The following is a 27,395-nucleotide window of genomic DNA, read 5'->3' on the forward strand; positions in this document are numbered from 1 at the left end:
TACATATTAATTCGAAATATTTGTAGCTGATTTTATTCCCATATTTTCACGAAAAGACTACGACATGGGCCCGAATTTCAGACATAAAATTATTTAAATTTAAAATCAAAGAAAACAATAAAACAACTATTTACAAGTTGTCAATGAAAATCATCTTTTCAAATAATTCTAAATAACCACGTAAATGTTTCACCTTTTAACAGCCTAATATCAATTTACGGAGTTTAAAACCATTAGGCTGAAGAGCGGAAAGTTTGTACCTCGAATGTCTCTCCTCCACCGCGCTCCACCCCCCAGTCCCCCGATGGAGAGGGGGATGAAACCACAATAAAGAAAAGAAAAAAACTAGTGAAAGGATGAAAGTTAGAGCAGCAGCAAACGATTCCGGGAGCGCGAGGACGCGGTGGTGCGGAGACTTGCAAAGCCCTACGGCAGACGGAGGCGAGCCCCATCCTCGCGAGTCGAGTCGAGCAATAACTGCTATCGATCTCTCGTTTGCGGGCGAGGGAGGCGCCTCGTCGCGTCGCGGCGAGAATTGCGGCGCCCGCCCCCGCCGCCCCCGCCACCCCCTCCGCCGCCGCACGCCGTCCGCCGGCGGCGAGACAGAGGTATGAGGAAGCGGCTCGTCTGGAGAAAGTGCAGCGACCGCCTTCCCAGACTGCAGCGGGACAAGTGTTCGTCTCTAATGGCCTGTGAGCTGCAGCCGTTCCCTCCCGGCAGCGGAGGCCAATCGGAACCGCTGCCGCCATAAATTACCTGTCCCAGAGTTACGGGCCATGGTAGGGAGAGATGAAATAAGAGAGCACAGTTCACTTGCGTCAATGTATTTTTTTACGTAACTCGTAAGTAACTGGAGTTAGAGTTGTAGAAATATATTACCAGTGAATCTATAAGATTTCACGTCTGCTGCGGTACCAATAACTTTAAAGATATTCTGTATGTGTTATTGCATTACACTGTATTCCTTCAATATGAGATGGGTCTCTGAGGCTTGGAAGCAAATCAAACACGTACCTTCCATTTAAGAATAATAAATGAAATGACTAAACATTACACAATATTCTTGTCACACTATATACGAGGTGCGACAATAAAGTAATAATGCTGATTTTCTTTGCAAGATGTGGCAACCCTGCAGGCTTGCGTAGGCACAATATATTTGACCTAGGTCCATAAGCTGCTTCTCGTCATGGAAATAGAACCGCATAATATTGCGCAACGGTATGCCACCTCTTTTCGCGTTAAATTGGGTGAAAAACGTAAGCTTCAGAAAGCTTTTGGAGAGGAGGTTACGTCAAGAGCTCAAGTTTTTCGTTGGCATAAAATGTTTAGTGAAGGCAGAACGAATGTTAAAGATGAAGACTGCAGTGGACGACCATCAACCTCACGGTCGGATGTCAACTTGGCCAGGGTGCGTGAACTCGTACTACCAGATCTAAGATTGCAGAAGAACTGAACATCAGTCGAGAAACGGTTCGTCTAATAATAACTGAAGATCCTGGTATGAGAAAGATTTGTGCAAAAATGGTCCCCAAAAATCTCACACCACAACAGCGAGAAACACGGAAAAATGTGACAGCCGATCTGTTAGAGCTAACGGAAATCAATCCAGAATTGTTAAGCCGTGTTATCACTGGTGATGCAAGATGGTTTTTTCAGTACGATCCTGAGACAAAACGCTGAAGTTCGCAATGGAGCTCAACGGGATCACCCAGACCAAAAAAAGCTCGCATGTCAAAGTCAAAAGTGAGATGCGTGCTTGTGTGCTTCTTTGATTCCAAGGGAATTGTTTATAAAGAGTGGGTGCCTCCTGCACAAACAGTTAACCAGTATTACTACAAACAAATTTTAGAAAGACTTCGTAAAAGACTTCTTCGTGTCCGTGACAACATTGCTTATAATTGGATTCTGCATCACGATAATGCGCCATCCCATACTGCTCTGTCAGTACAGCAATTTTTAACCTCAAAACAAATTTCAGTACTACCACAGCCACCTTATTCACCAGATATCGCTCCGTGCGACTTTTTTCTATTTCCAAGAGTCAACACGGCGGTCAAGGGACACCATTTTCAAACAACACAAGGTCCAAAAAGCTGTGACGAGGGTCTTGGAGGATATTACAGAAGATGAGTTCCATAAATGTTACCATCAATGGCAGAAGCTCTGGAAAAAGTGTGTTCAATCAGGAAGGAACTACTTTGAAGGAGACAACACTAAACTTGACTAAAACGGTAAGCAACATTTCTTTCTCACATCAGTCTCATTACTTTATTGTCGGACCTCGTATATTGATGAGCCAAAACATTAAGACCACCAGCGTAATAGCTTGGTTGTTCGTCTTTGGAACGAAATATATCACTGATTCTGCGTATCAACGATCCGACTATTTGTTGGTAGGTTAGTCGTCTACGCACGGGTCATGTAGTTCGCGTAAATAACGGGCCGCTGATTTGCGTACGTGGTGATGACGTCCGATAGCGACCCAGACGGATTCCATAGGATTTACATCAGGCGAATTTGGTCGCAGAGACGTCAACGTGAGTTACTATAATCCTCCTCAAACCACTGGATGCGAGATACGGACAATTACACTGCTGAAATATGACATCGCCGTCGGGGAAGACATCAGTCTGAAGGGACGCACGTGGTTCGCAGCTGTCAGCGTGTCTTCGATTACTACCACAGGTCCCATGCAAGCGCAGAAGAATGTGTCCCATAGTACAATACTGCTCCCACTATTCTGCGTCCGTACGTTTCGAGCCGCCGTTTACCATGATGATGGTGTTTTTGGAAAAGACCATCGACATAGTGTGGCAAAAATGTGATTTACCCGAAGAGCCGATATGTTTACATTGGTCGAGGGTCGAATCCCGATGGTCCGGCGCTCACTGCAATTGTAACTGCTGATGTCGTTAGGTCACGTAGGGGAGGTTTGTTGCGGAGCTCCATGTTCAACAATGTACGATGAACGGTGTGCTCCGAAATATTTTTGCATGCATCAGCATTGTACTCTTTGGGCAGAGATGACGCATATTGCCATCTATCCTATTTTACAGAGCCGACAAGCCTTCGAACCCCACGTTCTGTAAAAAGTCGTGGATGATCAACCATTTAAATCCTAGTGATAGCTTACTATTCTTTCACCCCTTTCCATAGGTGCTCATGACAGTAGCAAGTGAACATTCGACCAGCTTCGCCGTTTTCGAGATACTCATTCACAGATTCTGCATAACAATAATCTGCCCTTTGTGAAAGTCGTTTATCTCAATGGATTTCCCTATTTGCAGCCCATATCCTCTCTAGGGTGAACCCCTTCCGTGAGAAGAGCGTCTGTCAATTTCGTCTGTCAATTTGTTTGTAATTCAAACAATCCAATCTTCATGAAATTTTGCACACTTCACCTTCAAGAGAAGAGGAAGATCGCTCTCTACATCAGATTTCGTAATCTTACTTCAAACATATATGTATGCAGTAAACTACACTCCTGGAAATGGAAAAAAGAACACATTGACACCGGTGTGTCAGACCCACCATACTTGCTCCGAACACTGCGAGAGGGCTGTACAAGCAATGATCACACGCACGGCACAGCGGACACACCAGGAACCGCGGTGTTGGCCGTCGAATGGCGCTAGCTGCGCAGCATTTGTGCACCGCCGCCGTCAGTGTCAGCCAGTTTGCCGTGGCATACGGAGCTCCATCGCAGTCTTTAACACTGGTAGCATGCCGCGACAGCGTGGACGTGAACCGTATGTGCGGTTGACGGACTTTGAGCGAGGGCGTATAGTGGGCATGCGGGAGGCCGGGTGGACGTACCGCCGAATTGCTCAACACGTGGGGCGTGAGGTCTCCACAGTACATCGATGTTGTCGCCAGTGGTCGGCGGAAGGTGCACGTGCCCGTCGACCTGGGACCGGACCGCAGCGACGCACGGATGCACGCCAAGACCATAGGATCCTACGCAGTGCCGTAGGGGACCGCACCGCCACTTCCCAGCAAATTAGGGACACTGTTGCTCCTGGGGTATCGGCGAGGACCATTCGCAAGCGTCTCCATGAAGCTGGGCTACGGTCCCGCACACCGTTAGGCCGTCTTCCGCTCACGCCCCAACATCGTGCAGCCCGCCTCCAGTGGTGTCGCGACAGGCGTGAATGGAGGGACGAATGGAGACGTGTCGTCTTCAGCGATGAGAGTCGCTTCTGCCTTGGTGCCAATGATGGTCGTATGCGTGTTTGGCGCAGTGCAGGTGAGCGCCACAATCAGGACTGCATACGACCGAGGCACACAGGGCCAACACCCGGCATCATGGTGTGGGGAGCGATCTCCTACACTGGCCGTACACCACTGGTGATCGTCGAGGGGACACTCAATAGTGCACGGTACATCCAAACCGTCATCGAACCCATCGTTCTACCATTCCTAGACCGGCAAGGGAACTTGCTGTTCCAACAGGACAATGCACGTCCGCATGTATCCCGTGCCACCCAACGTGCTCTAGAAGGTGTAAATCAACTACCCTGGCCAGTAAGATCTCCGGATCTGTCCCCCATTGAGCATGTTTGGGACTGGCTGAAGCGTCGTCTCACGCGGTCTGCACGTCCAGCACGAACGCTGGTCCAACTGAGGCGCCAGGTGGAAATGGCATGGCAAGCCGTTCCACAGGACTACATCCAGCATCTCTACGATCGTCTCCATGGGAGAATAGCAGCCTGCATTGCTGCGAAAGGTGGATATACACTGTACTAGTGCCGACATTGTGCATGCTCTGTTGCCTGTGTCTATGTGCCTGTGGTTCTGTCAGTGTGATCATGTGATGTATCTGACCCCAGGAATGTGTCAATAAAGTTTCCCCTTCCTGGGACAATGAATTTACGGTGTTCTTATTTCAATTTCCAGGAGTGTATATCTAAAATAAAAGGATCTCTGAAAGTTTTTGACCGATTTACTTCAAAATACTGCATCCCAAAATGAATAGTTGGGTGGATGTAGGCTATTATATACATATACAGGATGATCAATTGATAGTGACCGGGCCAAAAATCTCACGAAATAAGCATCAAACGAAAAAACTGCAAAGAACGAAATTCGTCTAGCTTGAAAGGGGAAACCAGATAGCGCTATCGTTGGCCCGCTAGATGGCGCTGCCATAGGTCAAACGGATATCAACTTCGTTTTTTTTGTTTTTTTTTTAGTAGGAACCCCCATTTTTATTACATATTAGTGTTGTACGTAAAGAAATATGAATGTTTTAGTTCGACCACTTTTTTCGCTTTGTGATAGATGGCGCTGTAATAGTCACAAACGTATAAGTACGTGGTATCACCTAACATTCCGCCAGTGCGGACGGTATTTGCTTCGTGATACATTACCCGTGTTAAAATGGTCCGTTTACCAATTGCGAAAAAGGTCGATATCGTGTTTATGTATGGATATTGTAATGAAAATGCAAAACGGGCGTGTGCTACGTATGCTTCTCGGTATCCTGGACGACATCATCCAAGTGTCCGGGCCGTTCGCCGGATAGTTACGTTATTTAAGGAAACAGGAAGTGTTCAGCCACATGTGAAACGTCAACCATGACCTACAACAAATGATGGTGCCTAAGTAGATGTTTTAGCTGCTGTCGCAGCCAATACGCACATTAGTAGCAGACAAATTGCGCTAGAATCGGGAATCTCAAAAACGTCGGTGTTGAGAATGCTACATCAACATCGATTGCACCCGTACCATATTTCTATGCACCAGGAATTGCATGGCGACGACTTTGAATGTCGTGTACAGTTCTGCCACTGGGCACAAGAGAAATTACGGGACAATGACAGATTTTTTGCACGCGTTGTATTTGGCGACGAAGCGTCATTCACCAACAGCGGTAACGTAAACCGGCATAATATGCACTATTGGGCAACCGAAAATCCACGATGGCTGCGACAAGTGGAACATCAGCGACCTTGGCCGGTTAATGTATGGTGCGGCATTATGGGAGTAAGGAAAATTGGTCCCCATTTTATCAATGGCAATCTAAATGGTGCAATGTATGCTGACTTTCTACGTAATGTTCTACCGATGTTACTAAAAGATGTTTCACTGCATGACAGAATGGTGATGTACTTCTAACGTGATGGAGGTCCGGCACATAGCTCGCGCGCGGTTGAAGCGTTACTGAATAGGATATTTCATGACAGGTGGATTGGTCGTTGAAGCACCATACCATGGCCCGCACGTTCACCGGATGTGACGTCTCCGGATTTCTTTCTGTGGGGAAAGTTGAAGGATATTTGCTATCGTGATCCACCGACAAACACCTGACAACATGCGTCAGCGCATTGTCAATGCATGTGCGAACATTACGGAAGGTGAACTACGCGCTGTTGAGAGGAATGTCGTTACACGTATTTCCAAATGCATTGCGGTTGACGGACATAATTTTGATCATTTATTGCATTAATGTGGTATTTACAGGTAATCACGCTGTAACAGCATGCGTACTCAGAAGTGATAAGTTCACAAAGGTAAATAAAATGTACAAACGTACCTAAGTTCTGTATTTTAATTTTAAAACCTACCTGTTACCAACTGTTGCCTAAAATTATGATCCATAGGTTTGTGACTATTACAGCGCCATCTATCACAAAGCGAAAAAAGTGCTCCAACTAAAACGTTCATATTTCTTTACGTACTCCACGAATATGTAATAAAACGGGAGTTCCTATATAAAAAAAAACCGCTGTTGATATCTGTTTGACCTATGGCAGCGCCATCTAGCGGGCCAACCAAAGCGCCATCTGGTTTCAACCCTTCAAGCTAGACAAGTTTCGTTCTTTGTAGTTTTTTCGTTTGCGCTTATTTCGTGAGATATTTTTCCCGGTCACTATCAATGGACCGTCCTGTGTATCAAACATCTCGAAAAGTACTTGACAGATTTTCTTCAAATTTCTACATTCAGATGAAACTGTGAAGAGATTTAATAAAAGATTAATTGCCCAACATGCGAAATATATCGTAGTGAACTGACTGTAATTCCTATAGCGAGCATAAATTACAGCGGCAATACCCGTCTTGCAGACCATACAAGTAGAGGTCACTAAATCATGGGACGAGTGATAGCTCGAGAATTTGACAGGGAGATGATTGCAAACTCTTATTTATTCATTAGCTGTCGTTGTTACAAATTCAAGGCTGCTCGTGAAGAACGTATTGCCGAACGTAATAGAGACCACCATCATCACGGGGTATTTTGCAGACGAATAAGTACTCATTCCTCACATTCCGTTGATACTCCGTGATTATATGCCCTTCGATTTAAGGCAATGGCAGTATCCCATACGGCTTACATTCGCTGTGAGTGTCAACAAAGCACAGGGCCAATAACTTCTTGTGGCAAATATTAAACGTATTAAACACCGGGCACTGCAGATACTTAATAATAAAATGACATAAAACTTTAATTTTAAGAATTTCTCTGAAGATAATCTTCACTGTAACAAAAACAAACAGAGCCCTAATTTCAGTCTTAAACAGAATCTCGTTAACCAAAAGGCATTGAAAACACTCTGGCAGGTCGTTTAATGCATATGTGCACTCTTGAAGTCTTTTTAGAGGCTATTCTTTGTCCTAGTATTACTTCGTGCTATGCACTTTCTTGGTAACGACAGTATTATTGGATATGTATGTATTGCAAAGAAGTAGTCAAAATATCAGGATTTTTTGCGAAGTTTGTTTAATACATTCTAGAACTAACACCAGATATAATTTCTTCACTGAAAACAATATGTATCACGGATACTTTTTACTTGGATAACCAGTTCTTAACTTATCAGTGAATGGAAAATTGCCAAAAAAACTGGTTTATTCATTTCTAGGTCACCTGTTGCAGTGATGATGAGCACTGCGCATGATGCCGAACTATTGCACTTCATTAATTGTTGGGTGTTGGTTTCCCATTAAGGTCATGATTTAGCTGTAGTCCGAAACCTAAACACCACCTGTTTTCTGTATTCAGTGTTTTGAGTAGATTACTTTTACAGATTGCACGCAACGTGCAAGGTATTTGAGAATTAATGGTAACACTTAACTACAGTTGAGTAGTTGCGTGATGTGTGTAGCGGGCACTTCACTCGTCCACGGACGCCAAGTTTGCTTTTTGTTGCTTGTCATGGGAAGTTGGTTATAGGACTACTACTTGCCAATAGAGGGTCCTGATGACAGGCACCAGAACCAGTCGCATTTGACAAAAGAGATTTTGACGCAGCCTGAAAGTGTTACCATCAATTCTAATATACTAATCAGCTGAAGTCCCACTTTCCATCCGAAGCTGATGTACGGTAAACTTGGAGAACTGGATCTTTCCCAGGTTGTCGCAAATGTTGTAATTAACTCCAATAGACTACGTAACACGAGAAATCTTTTTAAAAGAATTGCTTTCACATTTTCTGCTGACGGTGTCTCCCTTAATCAAACTCAGGAAAGCATTTACAGTTCTCTGGAACGCAAAATGCACCACCAACGATAAGTTTAGTAGATAGACAAGAATTAGTATGTAAAGCGGAATCATCAAAAACCTGGGTACCAATGTTCTTCTCCGCCTTTAGCCACAACCCATCCACTGTTGAATGAAGATCTCTTCCATATTCTTCCACTGCACTCGGATGTGTACCTTCAGGTACGATCTTGTTACAGCAGTGCTCTTTATAACATCGAGCCTTGTCTTTTAGGGTCTTGCAGTGCCTCTCTGTGCTCTCTCACCCGACCCACCAAGGTGTCCAATGAAGTACTGCTCCTTTTGTTGGATTCTTCCCTCGCTGGGTGGTCGGCTCACTGCCATTTCAGTCGGGTAACTATCCCCAAGCTACCTGTTTCACGAGTTCTTCTTTTGATGACCTCATCCCTGATCTTCTCCTTGAGGCTAACGGCCACCATCCATTTCACGAGAGCTCAGTTTTCACAGAAGCAATGTTTTTGGAAAGTGCGTTGTTACTGGTAAGACAAAGGTATTGTAGACTCTTTTTCCTAGGTTTGCGTTTGAAAGTTTTCTGAACAAAGACCAACTCAAATCTATTTTTCGTGAAATTCCTACCTTTTCGTTGGCTTTCTGCGGATGGTTCAAATGGCTCTGAGCACTATGGGACTCAACTGCTGTGGTCATAAGTCCCCTAGAACTTATAACTACTTAAACCTAACTAAGCTAAGGACATCACACACATCCATGCCCGAGGCAGGATTCGAACCTGCGACCGTAGCGGTCGTGCGGTCCCAGACTGTAGCGCCTTTAACCGCTCGGCCACTCCGGTTTCTGCGGATGTGTTTTATGGCCAAGGATGATATATTTGGGGACGATTTCAATAGCTTCATCGTCAGTTTTAATAAGTCATTTGTCTGGATTCAGAACTTCAGTTTATCCCATTTCTTGTCCAAACCAACCGCTTGAGAGACCACTTTCTGTTCCTTGATCATACACATACGATGAAAAATTAAATTAAGAAAGAGAAACACATGTTCTGGAGGTTCTAAAATTCCAGTAACAAAATTGATTCCGTTATGCTTTTTGCATCATTCCAAGCCTCGATGAGAAACAAATCAGTGAGTTAACGTAGTTTGCATATTTTCCTCCACTAATATTGTATGGGTTGATTTCTCCCTAATGAAGGAAGATGGATATGTAATAATTATAATACGCGATCCTCACTCATCATTTTCTTGTGGGCAAACGTTAAGGAGTTAACTTTTGGAACTAGAGCTCCACGTCACTTGTACTTCCTCTTTTTAAAAGAAAGGAATCTTTATTTTCACTGATATTTCTGTAGTTCAGAAAGGAGCGAATAATGCTGCAGCCAAAATCTTTTATGAAATTTTAAAGGAAGCTGAAGCAGCTAGGAGGAATTCCTCTTGTTCCACAGGAAATTTTACGTTAATAAGCCAGCAGTTTATATAGTGAGAAACAATTACAAATTTAATCATACCAATAGACTAAATATTTTATAGAATTGTATATTGTAAGAGATAGAATTTTGCCCAATTAAGACTTCCCCACATTTCTAAATTTTAATGCTATTTCTTATTTAGAAGATAATAGCACTTGAGCATAACTTTTGCAATTATTTCAGTAAATAAAGGGATAATGAGTACAGGCTTCAGGAATGCAAATAGAGTACATTATAATGATTTTGTTTACATAAAATGTTCTGCTCTTGGCTATGGCTAGTTAATTTCGGTTACGCTTTTCGAAACGTTGCAAGAGGTTTATTACATGACCATCATTACCACTTAAACAACAGAACAATAATATTCTCTTGTATTAATCAAAGTCTCTCACAGCCATTTTTCCTTTGTTTTTAGTTCTGTAACCTTGAGACAAATGGAACATTTGCACGCAGGTTGTGACTACAGTTTTTCAGTGCAAATCGTTACTAGGTGATTGTCGCCCTGTAAGCAATGCATTTGACTGCCTATGGGAATTAGCAGGTAGCATTGTTCAGGAGGCAGGCGTGCGCAGGCTTGGCTTTAGCAACGGTGACTTCCACTGTCAGTCATTGCGCTCAAAAGCCAATTCTTGAGTGACCTCTGAACAGTAATTCAAGTGCCACACATCAGGTCTAACAGTGAAGTGTCTCACATGAAGACTCGCTTTGAACTTCTGGAGTGAAGCGTTCCATACTAAGACGATCTCGGCTCAGGTGTTCTGAAAAATTTTCTATCGTTGTGTCCACACAGCTGAGGGACCAGCTGAGATTGTCAGCACCAACTGAATTATTTAACAATAAATTTCGTAGCCGTTTCGTAAATCCTCTTTTTCTCGCACTAAAATGCAAACACAATTAACAAGAAAGTTCATTGAAATCATTTAACCTTTTCTTTAAATGAGTGTAGCTTCTCTGGTATTTGCAAGCCCATTGTCCTGTTGCTCATTTGTCAGTTGCCTTTATTTTACGAATACCTGCATCTCTGCAGCCAACCGAGATTTCTTTCCACCTGTCAGTTCTAAATATTAACTTCAAATACTACTGAATGACCAGTTACGTTATCAGCCTAACGATGGACTGAATTTTTGTTCACCATGAGTTTGAACGTTTAAAAGACGTATGAAGAGACGGTAGAAATTCTACCGGATAATATACATTGTTCGAACTGCATTCATTCAAATTTAGAAACGACTGAAACGTTTATTAGCCGAGCGGAGTGGTTGCGCGGTTTGAGTCGCCGTGTCACGGACTGCGCGGCCGCTTCCGCCGGACGTTCGAGTTCTCCCTTGGGCACGTGTGTGTGTGTGTGTGTGTGTGTGTGTGTGTGTGTGTGTGTGTGTGTGTGTGTGTGTTGTTGTTGTTGTTGCTGTTAGCATAAGTTAGTGTAAGTAGCGTGTAAGTCTAGGGACTGATGACCTCAGCAGTTTGGCCCTTAGGACTTCACAAACATTTGACATTTGAAACGTTTACTGCTTTCTGTATCGAAAAATTATTTTATGTACCAGAGTTACTCGGAAAGTAAGAAACGATCGGTCGCGAAATGGAAACCACAGTGAAAATCCGATGAAACTGTGCACAGGAGTGTTGGGCACTGTCTCTAGTATGCACGCTGATCGCGTTCCGTCGTTCTATTTAGTCCTGAGCGCACAGGCAGCACATAAAGATACCTAGAACAATAGTGTCTCCCGCCATGTACGAGAGCCTGGTGAGAAATTTCGCCTGAAGCTATGCAACCAACATTACATAACTGTCGTGCGTTTTTTTCTTCAAGACAATTCTCAGCCGCATTCTGCAGAGGCAATGAAAATGCTCCTGCATCGTTTTCTATTGGAAATGTTTGATTACCAACAATACAACCCGTAATTGTCTCCCTCTGAGTTTCATCTCCGCTCACATGAACCGCTGGCTATGAAGACAACATTTTGGGACACACAACGAGCTGTAGGCCAGCGTAGGGAATTGGCGGAGAGCACTGGCTGCTGCCTTCTATAACGAAGGTAATAGAAAGTTGGTACAACGCTACGACAAACGTCTAAGTCGGATCGGCGACTATGGAGAGAAGTAGCTGGGAGTTGTATCTAACTGTTGCAAATAAAACAGTTTTGACTTTCACTGTGGTTTCCATTTCGTTACCTATCGTTCCCTACCTTCCGAATAGCTCTCGTACCTGTGAAAGGATAAAAGCTATATTGCTTGAAAAATATTATTATTTTAAAAACAATTACTATTTATCCCTCAGTCGCAGTTGCACATTTTTAGTTACATGACATATTTCGATCTCTCTGGATCATCGTCAGATCTAAGCAACTGCATCAAAAACCCATCTTGTCTGTGTCAGACCTCACATCAGAGTAATGTATTCTGATTTCACAATACTCTGATATGAGGTTCTGACACAGACAAGACGGGTTTTTGAAACAACTACTTAGACCTGAAAATGATCCAGAGAGATCAAAACATGTGCAATTAAAAATGTGCAACAGAGACTGAAGAATAAATCAGAATTGCCGTAATTACCAATACACTGACTGATTCTCTCGGCTCTCGGGACGAAAGTGTCGGCTATAATTAATATTTTCATTTACGCACTGAATAAAACCGTAGAGCATGTTGTCACCAGTTCTATATGAGAATATTTATGACAGTCGCTGTATGTGGAAAACAGGCAACGGATGTATGTGTTTGTGCAAGTGTTGGTATTTACTAGAAGTAGCAGGTTTCAGTTGACGTCGCAGAGATTGTTCTGCGCTCTGCGTTACCGCCCCCACCCCTCCCCCTCCCGCCATCGCCTACACCACTCCACTACCTACTAAACAGAAGCTACTAGTTGGGACCATAAGTAGCTACGGTGCCGAGTTAAACAAACAGGTGAACTGCTGAGAGTTGAGAACACGGCGAAGCAAGAAGTGTTTTGACTGCTGTATTGTGCTTACGCTGATGCAGTTGACTGCCTGGTAACGGTAAACAAAGGTTTTTGCGAAGCGACTGCTCTGTCGACTGTTTGTGTGCTCAACGTAGTGAGAGTCTGGACATTGTTTGATTTGTGGAAGTATCTGTAGTTCGACAAAGCAACAGGGCTTAGCTGTTTATAAACTGTGCGCTACGTACTTGAGGTAACCGAAGTTGGGCCATTCGAATGGAAAATAACGGGAGCGGATTAGATCACGACGGAAAAGTACAAGAAGGAAAACGTGATGCAATCCATAGCGAAGAAAACATTTTCCATTTTTCTAAGCCGAAATCCCTATCCTTTTGAGTCATCAGTCTTCTAATTGGTTTGATGCAATCCCACCACAAATTCCTCTCCTGCGCCAACCTACTCGTCTCAAGAGAAGCACTTGCAACCTACGTCCTCAATTATTTGTTGGATGTATTCCAATCTCTGCCTTCCTCTACAGTTTTTGCCCTCTACAGCTCCCTCTAGTGCCGTGGAAGACATTCCCTGATGTTTTAACAGAAGTCCTATCAGCCTGTCCCTCCTCCTTATCAATGTTTTCGACATACTCCTTTTCTCTCCTATTCTACTCAGAACCTTCACATTCCTTACCTTATTAGTCCACCTAATTTTCAACATTCGTCTGTAGCACCACATCTCAAATACTTCGATTCTCTTCTGTTCCGGTTTCCCAAAGTCCATGTTTCACTACCATACAATGCTGTGCTCCAAACGTATATTCTCAGAAATTACTTCCCCAGTTTACGACCTATGTTTGATAATAGTAATAGGACATATCACTTCATGTTATAATATTGCCGTCTTCTGAAGAAGATAGATTTATATCTATTGAAACCTAGGTAAAGATCACTTTATCCTTTGCAAGTGGTCGGCTGCTCTTAGTCTGATTTACGTGGAACCGTTGCTGTAGCGCAGCTATGTTTAAAGTACTGATAATAGTAAACTTCTCTTGGTCAGGATTGCCCTTTTTGCCGGTGCTAGTCTGCTTTTGATGTCCTTGCCCCGTCCGTCATTGGTCAGTTAGTTTGTTGCTGTACTGTAACGACGCGTATGACTCAATGATTTTTGTTTGAAATATGACCATGTGCAGACTTCGTCACCTACGTCGTTTACAAAACACTTCAAAAAATTATTTAAATTCTTTTAAAGTTCTCTATAAAAGATTCTTGAAGGAAACTGTAATTAAAACACCTTCAATTGAGTCGTATGTGCAAAATTACGTCACTCAGTCCAACTGGTTTGCGAAGACTTTTGAAATTTAGAAGTCGTTTGTTTCTTCTTGGAAATTATATTCTTGCAAGTTATCTTATTTTTCCCATATTAAAATCAGACTGTAAAACCTTTAAGATTCAAAAAATCTAAATCAAACTCTCCTGAAAATTAATATCTTGGAAAAATTCAGTAATAATTCTTCCTCAATATAACTCTTCATAAATAATTCTCGAACACGTATTTAAGCTTTAGAGTATACACTGTTTTATTGTCTTCGTATATGCTACATACAGATGTGAACATCAGACTCGACAAAACAGAACTGAACAAAATACAACATGAACTAAACATTCTGTGGCGTCATTACAATGGAAAATTACAAATTTTTATTTATTTGAATGTTGGAGGTTCGACGCAACAACCCGGTCACAGGATCATTTGCTGCTCGTTGGCCGTTGACCCGCGACGTCTAGTGGCCAGCAATTTTCTTTCTGGTTCCGGCAGTGAAGATGCTGTTTCCGCGAGTTGCGCTGCTCTCTCCAAACATGAAACATACAAAACTTTAAATATTTTACAAACATGACAAAATATTACAAATACATAAACAAAACACTAAATTAAACTTAAACTTATATTTATCTGCAAACTGAGCCTTTTTACCTTGTGGATGGGTGATGCTTTAATTTCGCGTCCCATTACACTGCCTAGGGAGCAGAATTCCTTAACTTCATCTGTTTCGTGACCGCCAATCCTGATGTTAAGTTTCTCGCTGTTCTCATTTCTGCTACTTTTCACTACTTTGGTCTTTCTTCCATTTGTTCTAAATCGATGATCTGTATTCATTAGATTGTTCATTCCATTCAGCAGATAATGTAAGTCTTCTTCACTTTCACTGAGGATAGCAATGTCATCAGCGAATTGTGTCATTGATATCCTTTCATCTTGAATTTTAATTCCACTTCTGAACCATTCTTTTATTTCCGTAATTGCTTCTTCGATGCACGGCTTGAACAATGGGGGTGAGATACTACATCCCTGTCTTATACCCTTTTTAATCCGAGCACTTCGTTCTTGGTCGTCCGCGTTGTCCACTCTTATTATTCACTCTTGGCTCTTCTAGATGTTGTATATTATCTGTCTGTCCCTATAGCTAACTCGTATTTTTCTCAGATTTTCGAACATCTTACAACATTTTACACTGTCTCACGCTTTTTCTAGGTAGACAAATAATACGAACGTATCTTGATTTTTTAGTCTTGCTTCCATTATCAACCGAAACGTCAGAATTGCCTCTCTGGTGCCTTTACCTTTCCTAAAGCCAGACTGATCTTCATCTAACACCTCACTTTTCTTTTTCATTCTTTTGTATATTATTCTTGTCAGCAACTTGGGTGCACGAGCTGTTATACTAATTTTGTGATAATTCTCACACTCGTCAGTCTCGCTTACTTGGCGTGTGTTACAATTGCTGCAATATTAGAAAGGCCTGTTTGGTTTTATCTAGGAGACATTGACAGAAACCACACCAGTCTTGGAAACCATTCGTTTTAACAACTTTTTCGGTATTAGACAACAACATTTTGATTTTTCATGCAGCAAGATGTTTGACGAACTCTGGTGAGGTAATAGATTCTTTCGCAGAAAGGAAAGCACGTCGTGTAACGCTGTAGCAAGATTAGAGACAAAAAAATGCTGGGACCTAGGGCTGAAGAAATGTCTACTGTCTTGCTTGTCTCTTGTCTTTACTGGTTTCTTATTTCCTATATTCAGGTCACACAAAAAATTATTAGCTAACAGGCAATAAAGAGAGCAAATTTTCTGAAGAGTTCTTATTCCTCCGGTCTGAAATAATCCCACCCAGTACTAATTGTGAGTCTTCTTTTCAAGAGGGACCACGCGACCGCTACGGTCGCAGGTTCGAATCCTGCTTCGGGCATGGATGTTTGTGATGTCCTTAGGTTAGTTAGGTTTAAGTAGTTCTAAGTTCTAGGGACTGATGACCTCAGATGTTAAGTCCCATAGTGCTTAGAGCCATTTGAACCATTTTCAAGAGGGTTAGGCTGTCAAACTGGGCGACTGGAAGCAGGAGAGGCACCACAGGACATTTTAATTTGCACCATCCTGAATACACGTTTGAAGGCTTCCATTACAAAATATACGCTTTTGAATTCCACAGAGCGGAATACAAAGACTTGCGATAGAAGAATACTGTGTGAAGAGGCGTAGCACTGCACTTTGGTAGACTTAAGAGCAAATAACATGTCTTACATTTCCTCGAACATATATGTTTTATATATCAAACATATGCTACAATATGAACATATTTTTGAAAAGCCGAGTATTTTAAAAATCTGAAGTCCTATCTCAAACGCTCGAGGGGGAGTGGAGGGGGTAGATGCCACTATCAAGTTTTTTCCCCGGTTCGGAAATATCGTAGAGCCGGGACTGACTTCCGTAACACGCAACCTACAACAAGAAAACGACGAAATAAGTAAATCTACTGTGCGTTTCCAAATTAACGAGCGAGTGACGTTGTAAGTAGGCTGTTTATGTTTTTATGTTGGTAATGCCACGTAGCGCTCTGTATGAAAATCACTGACTGTACTGTGTGCAGTCTGTGGCTGCTTTGCATTGTTGGAAATTTTGCTATTGTAGTGTTGGGCAGTTGGATGTGAACAGCGCGTAGCGTTGCACAATTGGAGGTGAGCCGCCAGCAGTGGTGGATGTGGGGAGTGAGATGGCGGAGTTTTGAGAGCGGATGATCTGGACGTGTGTCCATCAGAGAGAGTAAAATTGTAAGACTGGGTGTCATGAACTGATATATATATTATGACTTTTGAACACTATTACGTCTAGGCGCTTCAGTCTGGAACCGCGCGACCGCTACTGTCGCAGGTTCAAATCGTGCCTCGGGCATGGATGTTTGTGATGTCCTTAGGTTAGTTAGGTTTAAGTAGTTCTAAGTTCTAGGGGACCGATGACCTCAGATGTTAAGTCCCATAGTGCTCAGAGCCATTTGAACCATTTTTTGAACACTATTAAGGTAAATACATTGTTTGTTCTCTGTCAAAATCTTTCATTTGCTAAGTATGCCTGTCAGTAGTTAGTGCCTTCAGTAGTTAGAATCTTTTATTTAGCTGGCAGTATTGGCGCTCGCTGTACTGCAGTAGTTCGAGTAACGAAGATTTTTGTGAGGTAAGTCATTCATGAAAGGTATAGGTTATTGTTAGTCAGGGTCATTCTTTTGTAGGGATTATTGAAAGTCAGTTTGCGTTGCGCTAAAAATATTGTGTGTCAGTTTATTGATGATCGGAATAAGTAAAGAGAGAAACGTCTGAGCGCGTTCAGTTTTGCTCAGCTGTTTGAAAATCAAGTAACGTAAGGGGTTTATCAGCACAGTAATTCATAAATTTTCCTAAGGGGACGTTTCAACGTCACGTGACATATTTCTGATTTCAGACGAACGCGGTTGTACCGTCCCCATGCAGTCAGTCACCAGTGCCGAGCCGTGTATGCTGCTTCGTTGCTAACTGTGACGGACTACAATCTTCGTCGAAGTGGAGCAGTGGTTCGAGGTAGAGGAAGTTGGCGCCTTGAGAACAGCGCTCCAGTCTGTCCGGAAAAGCCATTAAGGCAGACAGAGAGGCGAACTGGGCAGTCTGAGCAGCTGCGGCGGGCAGATAGTCGTGTGACGGCAGCGCAGCACGCGCGATGCCGTGAGGACACGCTGCCTGTCGTGTTCTCCAGCCAGCTGCGGCAGCAGAGCCTGCTGTCGTAGCGACGGGGAGGGACCCCCCGGAAACTTCGCTTGCGCGACGTGCTGTCAGTGTCACCCGCGAAACGTGAAGACAGAAGGAAACACAGAGACAGCTTAATCTTAGAAAATGTGTTCAGATATACGGCCAACTTTGACGATATCTGGTACCAAGGAGAACGTCATGTTGTACGTGGGGTACATGTAAAGTTTCAGTTAGCACCTCCAGAAAATCAAGCTGCGATCATGAAACTTGCTGATCCTCTTGTCCTCCTCTACATAATCACACAATTGCGATACATTTTTCGCAGCTGTGGATGACCTGGATCAGACCTTGGTTGAAGAATTATTCATTTTGACCCTTCAGGAAGCGTTCTGCCTCGAAAATCGAACATTTCATAGTGCGGAGAAGCAGCAGGTGTCATCTGCCTGTTGTGCCTGTAACGGCTTCCCGCAACACGTCAGCTTCACAGTAAACATTTTACTATTGGATCTTTGTGCCCAACTCCGTATCTGTTACTTCTTGTCATAAAAGACGACTGTTTGTCTCGGATTGGTATACAAAGGGTCCTGGGTTCGGTTCCCTGCCGGGTCGAAGATTTTCTCTGTTCGCGGACTGGGCGTTCAGTTTTCCTTACGTTCGTATCGTCATAACTGACATCCCACCAATGAGGTCGTTTTACGGGCACGAACTGAAAGCCAATGAATTAAAAAAAGAAAAGTGAGACGATAGTAAGATCTTATGCCGTGTTATATTACTGCGACTGCGACATGATATACACTCCGCGTTAATACTCGAACAAATCAGGCACCTTCATTTACCATGTAACTATAACTATTCCAGATTTTATATTTTAACTTCAGACAGACACTTCCCAAGTGCCTAGCACTGAGTGTTACATCGGCGGACTGAGCGAGGTGGCGCAGTGGTTAGCACACTGGACTCGCATTCGGGAGGACGACGGTTCAATCCCGCGTCCGGCCATCCTGATTTAGGTTTTCCGTGATTTCCCTAAATCGCTCCAGGCAAATGCCGGGATGGTTCCTTTGAAAGGGCACGGCCGACTTCCTTCTCCGTCCTTTCCCTAATCCGATGAGACCGATGACCTCGCTGTTTGGTCTCTTCCCCCAAACAATCCAATCCAATCCAAAATGTTACATCGGCGGACAGTGCGCACCGATCCCACCGATGGAGCTTCTCGTAGTTGGCAAACGCTAATGAGACCAAGTGCCCCTCCACCCATTGTATCGAGAACAACTGAGACTATCATTTAGTGCTTTGTTACAGAGCCACTTAAGGTAGAATTTCTGGTCTAGGTACGTTGTAAGTGAGTCGCGCGTGGCTCGAGTTTGTGCCATATCTCATTTGACATCCTGTTTTTAAATACCACCTCTTTATGTTAATTTCCATTACTGGTGTCACTGAGTTGCCGCCTTGCCTGCCCGTGAGCGGCAGCAGCGGCGCTTATTGATATAAGCCCTGGCATATTATCTTTGCTGACTGCCAACTTCTGAGCGCCGTTAGCTGCACTGCCTTTTCTTATTTTCTTTTGTGTGTATTTTTATGGTTCATAGCCGATGGTTTTGAATTAAAAATTGAATTGTTTTTAATGGTGTTTTAAGTCACGGGCGTTCAGCCGTTTTAAAATTAAAGTTCCTTGCTTGTTTGGGGCTTTCAGCCTAATTTAAGACAAGGCTTTGTTGTTTAAATTTATTTTGCCTTGAGTTTTAAGTCATGGGGCCTTCAGCCGTTTTTAAATTAAGGATCTTTCTCTTTCGAGCATCGGACTGTTTGGGGCCTTCAGCCTAATTGAAGATAAGGCCTTCTTCCTTGTGTTTTTTTATTTAATTTTGCCTTGAGTCTTAAATCATGGGCCTTCAGCCGTCTTTAAATTAAGGTTGTTGCTTTTCAAGTGTTAGATTTTGTGCCTTCAGCCAAATTGTAGATCTTGAGACCTCTTGCCCTCTAAATATTCTCTTTGGCGTCTGAATTTTGAGCTAATGGCTTTTAGTTTTTTTTAATTAAAGTGATTGTTCCCTTAAGGCATTAGATAGTGTGGTGTATTAGCCGATTATTAAGTTCAAGAATTTGTACTGCAATGTTTGGTCAAATAAATAAAATTATACGTGTTCGAGTGGAACAGACAGCCGCTCATTTTGACTTCTTTGCACAATTCCAACTACCTGTCATGTCCTGCGGATTTAGCAGGGAGTTTCAGTAAGTTTTAGGAACTGTTTTACATCGAATAAGCTATCGTGTGTAATAGCAATATCAACTATCCGTACTTTCCGTTTTCTCCACAGTTACGATGTCCGGCTTATTGTGTTCCAGGTTGCTACTGTGGTGCAGAATTGGCCCTTATGTTTCCCATTTTCAGGATTCCATTGTTCCGTGACAATCATGTTTTCTCTTACTTACTTTACTTTCGATCATCCCCACAAATTGTCAGTGTAGTACTTTGTTGCGTCAGCTGTGCGCCCGAATTAGCACATCTGTTATCCGGTGCTGATACACGGTTTGTCGTAATTTCAGCAGCTTCCAAGTGTTACCTTTCTCGCTTTTTTTCATATATTGTGCTAGTGAATAGCTTTCTTCTTTCACTCTCTGTCTAAATCTCTGACGTTCGCCACCACTTGATATTTCTGGGACAATATTGCTGCATTTCATGACGAATTGACATGAGCTTCATCATTTTCCTAATTGAGCTGTTATTATTATTATTGTTTTGATCATTACTATTATTATTATTTTTATTGTTATTATTGCTGCCTGGACCATTTACTTTTACATGACAATGATGTAATGATAACGGTTTAAACAACAACTTATCATTTAATGAACTGTAACACTCAGAGCATCCTACGAAGTATTAAGCGATCTTTAGTACAACTGCCTTCTGAATTTGCCTGCAGAATGATGAATTTTTAAGTCCTGTGCGATCTTCACAGTTATTATTGTTACCACTATGTAGCATTACAAGCCACGTAGCCGGCCGGAGTGGCCGAGCGGTTAAAGGCGCTACAGTCTGGAACCGCACGACCGCTACGGTCGCAGGTTCGAATCCTGCCTCGGGCATGGATGTGTGTGATGTCCTTAGGTTAGTTAGGTTTAAGTAGTTCTAAGTTCTAGGGGAATTATGACCACAGCAGTTGAGTCCCATAGTGCTCAGAGCCATTTGAACCATTTTTGAACAAGCCACGTAGATTCTTCGCTGCAAGATGAACCATAGTGAATCACTTTGCTCTGTCCTCAGGGATAATTTCCCGGTTTTTGTCGGGGGACTAAATTTTCCAAATCACCATTAATATTAAGAACGGAATTCGTGGGATCTTCCGGCAGTCAACTCAAGCTCCACTATACCTGGTCTCTGAAGACGTGCCGCAGAAAAAGTAGTTCTTTAATTCTAATTCTGGCTAGCTTATCTGTTTTGTATAGATATCAGAGCCCATTATTAACTAATATTATCCAGACCTTATTAGTGCTGCTCTTAGATGTTCAAATATTTTTCTTAATATTTTACGTTCAGATGTATTTAATTTGTTTTCTTCTTTGTTTATGATGGTGCAAATTTTGGTTCCTTTTGTCTAAAGCTGTAAGAATTATGTAGATCAGAACTTTCGAAATAGTTCTAAAAGCTGCATATAGACGGCACTGTAGCCTGCGCACCTCGTACAATATCAGCGTACATAACTAAACTCATGCTCTGCAAGCAGTCTTGCAGTTGCATCACAATCTTTTCGAAATGCCTACCAGTCGCAGTACGGAGGTTCCGCAAACGAACAATGAAATTTGCCATTACATCCTGTAGTGTCTCAACAGAAATCGGTTGAGATGCCACACAACTCACCGACTGAAGCTCTTTGAGCGTGGCGGGATGGTTCCGGTAGATATGTCTTTTAATGTGCCCCACAAAAAGTAGTCACAAGGAGACAGATCGGATGAATATGCAGGCCAATCCATCCCTGTGCCAGCATTAATGCAATAATCCAACGCAGTGACTCTGTTTCCGAAGTATTCAACAATAAAGTGAAATACAGGTCCGGAGAGATGTGCTCTGATCTCATCTTGCATGAACCACTCGGGGCCTTGCCGATCCTCCAACACTATCTATTTGGCGACAAATTGCTCCAGAATTGCAATGCAACGCCCTGTGAATACCACACTTGTCTTCGTCACTATAATTTTTATGACATTACTATATACTGTACATAAGGCGAGCAAGACAAGGGCATATTAATGAAAACATGCTTGCAGATCCGCTAAAAGATTTTTTGTCTAAAATGTTGGTAACGTATTCTAGTCATCCTTTCTCGCATTTAAAAAGACCAGTAATACCTATGCTGGCTACTGCAGCTTTGAAAGAACACAGTGCTTTCGTTTCACACAAATTGAGATTTTCAGAACCGCAAAATTGCCACTTTTTAAAAAAAAAATCACCGTTGCATTTAGGTACAAATGTGCTTCATCTGTGAAACAGAAGCAGCCAACATGAAATCCTTCATCATACATCATTGTGTTCGCGAAATCAGCCCACTGCCGCACAACTCGTACGGGATGCCCTGATGGCTTTGGATTTTGAATGGAAACGTGTAGGCTCCGTCTTACTATTTTCTGCGTGCCGTAAGGCTTCAGATAGTCTCTGCTTAAATTCTTCAGACGGAATTCCTTGGATTTTGCAGAGTAATTAGAGAAATCGTAGCGACATTACTGGCGTAACTGCAATTTTCACGAGGCAAAATTCTCCGCTTGATGATCTGCCACGCTGCCTGTGCGTTGGAATTTGGCGAAGAGGTTGCAAATGGTTTTCGCATCGGGTCCTTCTGGTACCTTAGTTAGTGTCTGAGAAATGCACCTTATTGTCGTACGACTGTATTTTAAACTGTGGTATTCCATAGAAGAAGAAAAAGTTGTCCAATGGAATACATGACTTCAGCCTCTTTCTTTGGTTCATTAACCTCCTTTACGGCTCAAATCGCTCTGGGTTGTGGTGCACTAGTTATAGGTACTACGTATTGCGATTATAGCACCATCTGTTAGGAATTTTTAGAATTATTTCAAAATTTCAGTATAACTTCTGTATAAAATTCTTACAGCTTGCAAAAAAAAACATACCGTTTGTTGCACTAGTCTATCGATCTTAGTTTTCGACGTATTTAATATTGAAATCTGGCACTCGTTCGTTGGACACCCTGTATTTTCGGTAACCAGTTGTATCCAGAATAACCCAACTTCGGATCGACGAATCCCGTTGCAACAGCTGTTCTCAGCCACAAGCAACAGTTACTGCGACGAGTCTTTAGATCGTAAGATGTCTTGTACTCGCTGAAACTAGTTATCGGAAATACCTTAATAAAAATTAAAAATTGTAATCTAGACTGGTGATAAGTTATTTCTGAAATGCTTGGTGTTCTACAACTGGACTTTATTAATTAATTTCCTTCCGCACATCGAAAGAGACTCTCCGCAGTCTCTTTAGGCGGAAGCATGACACCTGAATGTATTCCACAGTTCGAGGTCCACAAAATCGTCCCCCATTGTCGCTTCCTTCAGCTACAGAAGCTTTGTTACCGCTCTGTCTGCACCCTTATGCATAAATACGTTAATCGTAAATCGAAACGCAGGGGGAAAAAATCAAGTGACGAATATCTAAAATAACATCTTCCAAGTTCCGCTTCTCGCCCCGCAGTCGAGAGGGCGTAACTTTGATAACATGATTGGATGTAGAGTATAGGTGTCACACATTCGTCTATATGATAATGACCAAAAATGACACCTGACTGGAAAAAGAAACAGATATGTCGCAACGAATAGTTGTGTGCGGCGTGCTCGATCATTTTGTCCAAGTATTCGTTCTTAAAAACTAGCTCCATTGTAATCCGCAGTACACACACACACACACACACACACACACACACACACACACACACACCGTACGATAAATTAATTACGACGCAATCTATTTGTTTTCGGTGTTGTCTTGTGAAAACTGGCAGCTCATCAGGTATATAGCTTCCCAAATCTAGGCTCATAGGCGATGGATCACAACAGAAGTACATTGAAACGTTGGTTCGAATGAATATTTACTTTTATAGACGCCTGCGAAGTACACGCTATAACAATCTATCGTCATAGCAACTTTTAGATACGACAGATTGCGACTGACAGGTCTGAATATAGATTAAAAGTAATATGGCTCCAATTGACTGCACACATTGTTTAGGAAAGGATTGATATCGTTGCTACACCAGTAAGAGCTACATTATAATTTCTTCATGCGCATGTGACGGGCAAGTTCACATTGTTTGTTAATGGATCTTCTTTTACACGGTCCAAGAGCGTTTCCTGCAATAGTACTCAGCGCAGAATTCTTTCTCGAAAACCTTGACCAACTCTCTGCGACAACAGGGTTAGTTTTCTTCCACAACGATATTTTTTTCCAATTAGGACGACACCAACTTCAAACTGGTTTCTGTACATTTATACTGATTTAAAGTCGCTTCATCATGCTGCACCGTACATTAAATTCGTCATAATGCAGCTTTAAACTCTGTTCCCGTCTTTGCAAAAAAATGGTTCAAATGGCTCTGAGCACTATGGGACTTAACTTCTGAGGTCATCAGTCCCCTAGAACTTAGAACTACGTAAACCTAAGTAACCTAAGGACATCACACACATCCATGACCGAGGCAGGATTCGAACCTGCGACAGTAGCGGTCGCGCGGTTCCAGACTGAAGCGCCAAGAACCGCTTGGCCACTCTGGCCGGCCTCCCGTCTTTGCACAAAATAGCTAAAAATAATTGGATAGAGCACGTCTTGTTGCAAGAACTTATTTTATTGTTTTGTTTAAACCACCTTAAGTTTTTTTGTTTTATTGCTTCTGAAATATCGTAGCCATGCATGAAAATTTTAAGTAGAAGCATCAGATTTTGTTGTTGTTTATATGACGTATGTACCTTACTTCCTATTAAATTGTGTGTGCACTATGGCTACAAAAACAAGTAATGCAATCCATAAATAGAAAAGCACGCCAAATAGTTTTCCAAACCCAAACCTTAGTTCATCAATCTCCACAGGTCATTTTAAACACAAAAAGAAAAACAAGACCACATTTAGCAGGCAAATGAAAACTAAGTACTGCTCAGAATGGGTCAGCTGCACTAACTGTAAGGACCGGAATATATAATTAAGAGGTTATAGTATTAATAAAAATTTAGTTCAGATGTTGCCCCAACACCACTGTGTAACATATGACATGCTTTATTAATTTAGACTTTCAGGCCTGATTTCTGTTGACACACGCATACAAACGTTATCACATGTAATATATAAATGTGACCTAAAAAACAAAATCTTATGTTAACATATTTCTCATCTACATAAAATTTATAAGCGTATATTTCGGAAACAGAAAAAAACTTGAATATGCCACATGTGTGTTGAAATATGTTTAGGGGTTAAACAAAGCAAAAGAATTTCTTATTGTAAGGATCGTGCCACACACACAAGTCGGTGAAGCAGGCCGCTGCTTGTTACGAAACGTAAGTTAGATTTACGTTCCATAGATCATTTCTACAATTAAATCTAACGACGTGGACGAATTTTAAATTCATATTACGCATTCATATATAAATAAGGCTACATGCTGACCATTTATATTCATTTTTTTACGGAACAGTAGTTAAAGAGAAACGTTTTCATTTTTTTTCCAATAAAACTTTCCTGTCTGTCAGACGTTTTATATAAGTGATCAGAAATATCGGTCGCAACAGTGTGCATCCCTTTTGCGGATAAAGAAAACCATTACGTGGAATAATGAATGTAATTTTTCCTTTTTTTGGGTCATCTGTCTTCTGATTGGTTTGATGCGGCCCGCCACGAATTCCTCCCCTGCGCCAACCTCTTCATCTCAGAGTAGCACTTGCAACCTACTTCCTTAAAATAATTTCTTAATACGTCCCATTTTTCAGCCATTTCGTATTTAAATTCCCTTCAGTTTCCTTAAATATTGCAAGTACATGTACTTATGTCATATTTTCTGGCCTTAAATACCGATCGTAATGTGATCAACTCTAATAAGAGAAATATATCAAATGGTTTTGCTTTACACTGTTAAAAAACCCCTGTTGTCAATCTTACCTTTAGAACTGCCTGTGTTTTTATTGGTGCAAAAGTGTATACTGAGATACAGCGAAGGTAACCAGTACATCTCAGTCATGAATCATTACACAACACGTGTTTCCCATATAACGTGATTGATAGTTTTTAATATCTGTTTTACGGATTTAAAAGAAATAACTGCACCTTCATCCAAGAATTACAACCTAATGGCAATAGTTTGTAGAGAAGCATCAGTACAAACTGCATGACGGTCTCAAGTGAGGGATCAGGTCTATAGGAATTCACCAGAGACTAACAGCACCAGAATTCAACCAGGTACGGTGTCTCCGCGCCAGTTACGTTTTGGTGTATGTGAGTTATATCTTCTCATTACTGGAATATTGCAACTATTATTATTACAGTAATTATTAAAAAGATTAAGATTTGTGGCATTTTGTGCTGTACGCAAACAAACAGTAGTAAAGTTCTATGTACTGACTTGGCAGAAAATACTAAGAAATTTTGGTCTTATGTCAAAGCGGTAGGTGGATCAAAACAAAATGTCCAGACACTCTGTGACCAAAATGGTACTGAAACAGAGGATGACAGACTAAAGGCCGAAATACTAAACGTCTTTTTCCAAAGTTGTTTCACAGAGGAAGATTGCACTGTAGTTCCTTCTCTAGATTGTCGCACAGATGACAAAATGGTAGATATCGAAATAGATGACAGAGGGATAGAGAAACAATTAAAATCGCTCAAAAGAGGAAAGGCCTCTGGACCTGATGGGGTACCAGTTCAATTTTACACAGAGTACGCGAAGGAACTTGCCCCCCTTCTTGCAGCGGTGTACCGTAGGTCATCCCCGTTTTCAAGAAGGGACGTCGAGCAGATGTGCAGAACTATAGACCTATATCTCTAACGTCGATCAGTTATAGAATTTTGGAACACGTATTGTGTTCGAGTATAATGACTTTTCTGGAGACTAGAAATCTACTCTGTAGGAATCAGCATGGGTTTCGAAAAAGACGGTCATGTGAAACCCAGCTCGCGCTATTCGTCCACGAGACTCAGAGGGCCATAGATACGGGTTCACAGGTAGATGCCGTGTTTCCTGACTTCCGCAAGGCGTTCGATGCAGTTCCCCACAGTCGTTTAATGAACAAAGTAAGAGCATATGGACTATCAGACCAATTGTGTGATGGGATTGAGGAGTTCCTAGATAACAGGACGCAGCATGTCATTCTCAATGGAGAGAAGTCTTCCGAAGTAAGAGTGATTTCAGGTGTGCCGCAGGGGAGTGTCGTAGGACCGTTGCTATTCACAATATACATAAATGACCTTGTGGATGACATCGGAAGTTCACTGAGGCTTTTTGCGGATGATGCTGTGGTGTATCGAGAGGTTGTAAC

Source organism: Schistocerca piceifrons, chromosome 5, assembly GCF_021461385.2.
Source record: "Schistocerca piceifrons isolate TAMUIC-IGC-003096 chromosome 5, iqSchPice1.1, whole genome shotgun sequence".
NCBI classification, from domain to species: domain Eukaryota; kingdom Metazoa; phylum Arthropoda; class Insecta; order Orthoptera; family Acrididae; genus Schistocerca; species Schistocerca piceifrons.